Genomic DNA, 6,713 nt, shown 5'->3' with positions numbered 1-6,713 from the left:
TACCTGAGCTGGGGCTCTTGTTACGTCTCCCACCATGAACTGCAGGAACGATCCTACAGAGCACAGTGCCTGGCAGCGGTGGAGAATGAGCATGGGAAGCCTTTGCATAATATTGAGTGTATGCTTCAGAGGAAATGACTCTCCATGCAGAAGCCAAAACTCATAATAAAATACAAGCCAGATGTTTGGCTACTATATGGGTGATCTTACTTAGAGGGACAAAGCTGTATGAGACAGTCCAGCTTGGAGCAGCATCTTGCTTAGCCCTGTTGTTAACAGGACAGGAGCATGTGTTCACAAGAACTGTTCATAACCACATCGCTATCCAAGGGACCGGGATGGTGGACTGCTGGAGCCCCATTTCTGGGTACTAAACTGAAGGCTGCATTAGAGCTGCCATAACCTTGAGCCCTGCCAGAAGAAAAGGCAGTGCCTGGGCGTGTTGTTCATCATGTAAAAACATGCCAGGGACAGCTCCCGCCCCTGAGTCTTGCTGTGCCATGAGTGCACAGGCCCACAGTGGGGAAAGCTGGAGTCTTGCTGCATCCTTGGATCTCTGGAAAACTGTGCCTTAGACACAGAGCTGCTCCCTAGTGCACCACATTGCACGTGTCGTATCCCTCCAGGGTCCCGCCTGTGCTCCATCTGGGGCAGACGCCCAGTGAGCAGTCCCTTGCCTCTTTCAGGAACTTGCAGACTGTCACTGTGCTTGGTCCTGGCTGTGCAGGGCGGAGGAACAACGACTGCACGACCCTTCTCGCCTCGCCCAAGCTGGGAACAGCCGGGGTCTGGCACTACATTGGCAGCAACCTCCGAGATGCTGCTTTGGCTCTATGCTGCTGGGTTTTGTGAAACCAGGTCCTTGCACTGCAAGCTCCTGTAGGGTAGGAACGATCTCTGCTCTGCATTTGTATATCTAGGGCAATAGTGTCCTGGTCGGTGACTGCAGCTTTCAAGTAATACCCAGTGCAGATGAAGGAGGATGCTAGTGGTGTGAGATTTGCATATCACCCCCAGTGAACTCCTTGAGGGGAGACTCTATATTTGGCAACCCCAACTTGGACATCAATATTGTGAAGTGTAGCAGCAGGGAAGTCTGCATCTCAAAAGTGGCCTCAAGTGTTTCGCAGCACAGTCAAGTGTCGGTGCAAGGGAAACATCTAGCTGTTCCTTTGCATCAGCCAGGGAGTTGTCTACAGGCTAACACTGAGCTGCAGTTAGTTATAAGCACACAAAACAGAAAGCTGGCTGAGGTTCCTTTGAACCGTGTCCCTAAATGCATCCTTGGGCAATACAGTGCATCCCTGTGAGCTTTGCTGTTCTTAGAAAGGCTTGGAGGTAGTTGGGAAATATTGGCCTCCTTGCACTGGATCCGGTGGCATTGCCCACGCCATTGAGGTGGGGTGGGGCAGGACCCCAAACGATCCCTACCACCTCCTGTGCAGAACTGCTCCTTCTACCCCATGCCCCCAGCAGACGATGACGATGCTGCCAGGGTTACCCTGGGAGAGCATCAACCATGACCCATGCCAGGCACCTGGCTCTTTCATGACAGGGGGTGCTGTAGACCTAGCCTCCAGCATGCCTCACCCCACAAGCAGCTGCATCTCAGCACTTGGTGCATAATCAACTCCCGATACAGCCTTCTTGAATCATGTGGCTCAAACCAGGACACAGGACCCCAGGGGAGGCCTCAGCAATGCTGAACAGAGCAGGAGATTCATTGCATCTGTTGCTAATTGGCAATACCTCTGACATTTCAGTTGACTGAAGGTCATTGAGTGGCCTGTAGTTACCCGGGTCCTCCCTCCTGCCCTTCGTGTGGATGGGTGCAACACTGGCCCTCTTCCAGTCCTCAGGGACTTCTCCAGAGCGTCACGAGTTGTGGAAGAGTTTCACCAAGGGGTCCTCAATGACTTCGGCCAGCTCCTTCAGCACTCTTGGATGAAGATCATCTGGTCCCACTCACCTGTCCATGTCTAATATTTTTAGTTGATCACATGCCAATTCTACGGCAATAGTAGGAAGGCAGTTATTCCTGCCGTGCTCATCCTGTACTCCACCTGGCGCTGTTTTCCCCTTGGTCCAGTGAAAGACTGAGGCGAAGTAGTCATTCAGGAGTTCAGCTTGCTCCTGGGTGCTGGTAACCAGCTCTCCTGCGTTGTTGAGCAATGGCCCCACACTCCCATTTGTTTTCCTCCTGTTCCCCATGTACCTAAAGAAGGACTTCTAGTTGTCCTTGATTTCTGTTGCTAATCTAAGCTTGGTCGCCACTTTAGCCTTTCTTGTCTGTTCCCTGCAAATGCGGCCATCCTTGTATAGTCCTCCTTGGGGCCTGCCCGAGCTTCCCTTGTTTGTACGCCTCTTCCTTCTTTCTTAAGGGGCCCGGGATTTCCCTGTTTAGCCAAGAGGGCTTCCCAGCTCTTCTGTTACCTTTTCTCTGCATCGGAATGGACTTCCTCTGTGCTTCCCTACTTGTTGATTGAAAAATGTATGCCCCAAAGAACTTATGCTCTAAATCGGACATATAGGCTGTTTGCAGATGTTGGCGGGGGGAGAACAGCACTTTACTTTAAACTCCGCGCACTTCTGTGCTAAGCCCAGCGCAGGCCTAGAAGAAGCATCGCATTAGTTGGAGTTGGCTTTCCCAATGTCTGTATAGGTCAGACACATTAGCGGGGCTTTTCGGCATATTTTTCTAATTGCTGATTGAATTGTGAGTCCTTATTTGTTCCCCTTTTCAGCAAAGCGCATACGTTCATGCTTTGTGAGGATCCTAACCATGTCAGCACTGGGTGGACCTCAACCTGATGTCGTTTAATACAGAAAAATGGAAAGTGCTCCATCTGGGGAGAAATAATTCACAGCACACTTACAGGTTTGTCAGGGCTACGCTTGCCAGCACCATGACTGAACGAGACCTGGGTGCTGTGATAGGACCCAAACTAATGGGCACAAACTGATTGAATAGCGCTTCAGGCTAGATATAAGGAAAAACTTCTTTACAAGCCGAGTGCCGAAGGGTCTGGAACAGGCTCCCTCCAGAGGTAGTACAGTCCTTCCCCTGGCCATCTTCACCAAACATAGCGACACCCGTCTTGCTGGGGTCGTCTGATCTCAGCAGTCTTTCCTGCCCAAGTGCAGGGGGCAGGACCCGATGACCTGTAAGGTCCCTTCCAGCCCTGAACAGCTATGAAACTAGCAGTCGTTGTGCACTTGCTCATACTTCTCCTGCAAGCCTGTTGCTGGGGTAGACAGCCTTTCATCTCCTTGAAATATGGCCATCCCACATCCTCACAGATGAAAGGAAATGGGCTCAGAATAACAGAACAGTTGATATTTAGGATGTAAGAAAGATACTTCAAAAACCCTTTTCAGGCGGGCTCTTTGCTGGTTTGTTCATGTTTTCTTCTTTCTGTCTCTTGCATTAGAAAAATTAGGCCCTAATTTCCTGCTTATCTCTCTCTTCCTTTCTCTGTCTCTCTCACATCTCTTCCCCTTCCTCCCCGTTCTTTGCTGCTGGATTTTGGCAGTCATTGCAGGGCCTGAAATGGGACATCACAGTCTGAGGTTGAAATGGAGATGGCTGTCGGGCAAGCCACTTGGAGAGGGAAGAAGATGCTGAGTTTTGGGTTGGGAAAGCTGCTATTTGGGGTATCTCCCTCACTTGTGATATTGCAGGCCAGGTCCTCCAAAATCTACCAACCTATCTTATGCACAGCAATAGCAAGTGGAAAGTTTGGCTGGGGGAGAGGGATATCTTTCAGTAACAACAAGGGACAGAGTTCCCCTCTCCTAATGGTCCACAATTTAAATAGGAAGAAATATAGCTGTACTCAGTCAGAGCTGCCTGATGCATGTGCCATGGGCAGACATACTGTTTCAAACTCCTTTGAAGCCCTCCGAATGGTGAGGGTACAGACATGCAGGGCCCAAGAGGCAGTCAGAAATGGCCCTTAAATAGAGAGGAACAGCTTTGCAATATTTCCTGGAACATCGGCTCGCCCCAGCAGTCCTTCAGCATCCCACAGTGCCTCGCTCTTGCCGCTTCCTCCATCGGCAGTTCCTTGGGGAAACTGTGGAGGCCAAAACACGCCGGGATTCCTGCTCTCCGGCTGTTGCCTGCTCCCCCAGCCGTGGTGACGTGCTCTGGACAGGCAGGGAGTTGAGGGGGAACAGGCACATGTCTGCACAATGCCCAGCACGACATGCTCCTGGATGTGGAGCCCTTTGATTGTGCATCTGTCCCTGCGCTCAGCCTTCCTCCAGGGTCTGCATGCTGTCTCTGACACCCTCGCCCATAAAACATCCTGGGTCTTCAATCAGTAGCGGGCTCCAGGACTGTGGAAACCACATCCCAGTCCATACAGGCGACTCCTGGGATTTCTGTTGCCTTCTATTTCATTGTTACTAAAGCTTCAAGTTCTTTAGCGCCAGGATATATCTTCTTCCAAGTGCAGCGTGCACTCGCTTCACTCTTACCAAAATCGGAGGCGAGTGGAGCAGGCAGTCCTGTCAACACTTTTTTCTTCAACTTCATCTCTTCTCCTTGGCCTTTCATCACAGCTTCGCAGCTTCGAGGAGGCATTTAACAACACAGGTAACTTTAGCAGCTGCCCTTTTTGCCTGGCAAGGTCTTGCCACGCGGCTCGAGATGACTACCGAGATGGACAATGCAAATCAGGTACGGGAATTGAAACCACCCAAATATCGCATGCTCTGCCACGTGGCAGCTGCTGCTACTTTTAGAGCTGGCAAAACCACCTTAGTTGGCAAACAGGTGTGATGACAATTTGGCATAAAATGCCCTTGGAATTGGCTTTTTTTCTCATCTGCAGAGTGAGTGCCCTTACTGTGCTCCTGTAGGAAGTCTTGTCCTGCTGCCAGTCAGCAGCTCAAACCGCTCTTTCCTCCTCCCTCCAACCTGAAAGCCCTTGACTGTGCTCAACAAAGTGGCCCGACATTATACTGTTTGAAGCTAGTTCTTCATCTATAGCAACTGGATTAGCCCTAGTAGCTCACGTGGGTTTTAAAGCTAGCTTTGCAAGAGGATTAGCGTGTGACTAATAGTCTCAGGTTGTGGCCATAAGGGTAGGAGACCCAACGGGGGCACAGGATGCTTTGTTGAAGTCCAAAGTCTGGCTTGAGCCCTGGCCTATGGTTGTTGTCTTTCTAGACCAGGAACAGGGGAAGTCCATGTCAGCTGCCTCGAGGGACTTTTTCAGCCCTTCACGCTCCGCTGTTTCCTTGTATTGTAGTGTTTAAACCACGCTGCGGACATGAGGGATCAAGGGGTTTTCTGTTTGTGCCTAATTTGGCTCTTCTGGGAGAGGCCTGACTTCTCAGACATCAGGCTCCTTGCTGTTGCCTCAGGGTGCCCTTTCAAAACCCCTGGCTGCGTTTGAACGTGCCGTGCCAGCGGTGCGAGAGGTGCAGACTCCCTTGTCCAGCAGCGAGTCTAGCTCAGCTGCTGGTAGCGCCCAGCGAGCCGGCCTGGTCCCAGTCTCTGGCCGCCAGCATTGATCCGTGCTTGGGCAGAAATATTCTGGGCGTTTCTTGCTCCCAGTGACCAGGAGATTGAAAATAAAAGGGAGAGACCTTAACTTGTCTCCCCTTTTGCCTCACACCTGGCATCAGTGGGGAGGAAACTACGCTGCAAGTCTCGGGCCGTGTTCCCAGCGGACCTGACCCTGCGGTCCCGTTCTTGTCATGCTAAGGTAGTCCAGGGCCAGGCCTGCAGCATTGCTGGAAACCTGGTCATTTGGAGAAACATGGAGGTTCGCTCGCTAAACGTGCTTGGGAGCCCTGTGCTAGCGGATGTGAATGTCACGGTTGGTTTTAATGTAACAATATCCATGGAGTTTTGATTCCCGTTTGGAAACTGGAGAAAACTCTAGCTTCTCCCCCAAGAGTTTTACCTGCCTGCAGAGCAGCCAGAGCACAGAAAGCTGCTCTGCAGCCTATCCCTTGCCCCCCATGTCCTAGGGGCATGCCTCCGCTTGGCAGGACTGCCTTGAAGAATTGTAGAGAAGTGCCATTTCTGCGGCTCTTTCTGTCCTGGACCTCTCCAAGAGGGCAGCTCTGTTGCAGACACCTTGGCCCTGGACTGAAGCTAGGAACTCCCCTTGTTACTTTGGTCCAGATGGGAATGACTGATGTCCACTGTTGACACCGGGTAAATGTATCAGCAGTATGCGAATCCCACTTGCAAAAAGGCCTTAGGCATTTAAGAGATGACATCTCAGTGGAAACCACTGGGTCTTGAGCTTCAAAGTGCCTTGGCAACTTTGAAAGTGGGACACAGGGTGGTGTGGGATGGTGACCTGCTCTCCACTCCATAAGTCCTTGCTTCCTGTATTTGCGGGCAGGAATGGTGCCTCTGCTAGAGGCACCTTATTTATTTATAGCTTTCTTTTTCATACACGTATTCAGTAGAAAATGGCAGTATTAAAATGTGGTACGCGAGGATGGGTTTTTTCCTCTCCTCTTCTCTTCTTTCTCTCAGGCTCCAGCGGTGTCACTTTAGGTTACCGTATTACCGCAGTTCGAACCGGGCTGAGGGCAGGGACACGTATGGTTAAGTACTTCTGAAAATCAGGCCTTCAGAGTTGCTTGTCTGGGCTGCAGATCCTCTCTCCGTTCTCCGTCAGAGAAAAGCTTGTTTAAATGAAGTATGTGTGATTCAGAAGGCATTGAGACAGCTATTGTGTGTC

This window comes from Alligator mississippiensis, chromosome 11 (assembly GCF_030867095.1).
Source record: "Alligator mississippiensis isolate rAllMis1 chromosome 11, rAllMis1, whole genome shotgun sequence".
Classification (NCBI taxonomy): Eukaryota; Metazoa; Chordata; order Crocodylia; family Alligatoridae; genus Alligator; species Alligator mississippiensis.
Note: the sequence above shows the minus strand (reverse complement) of the source record.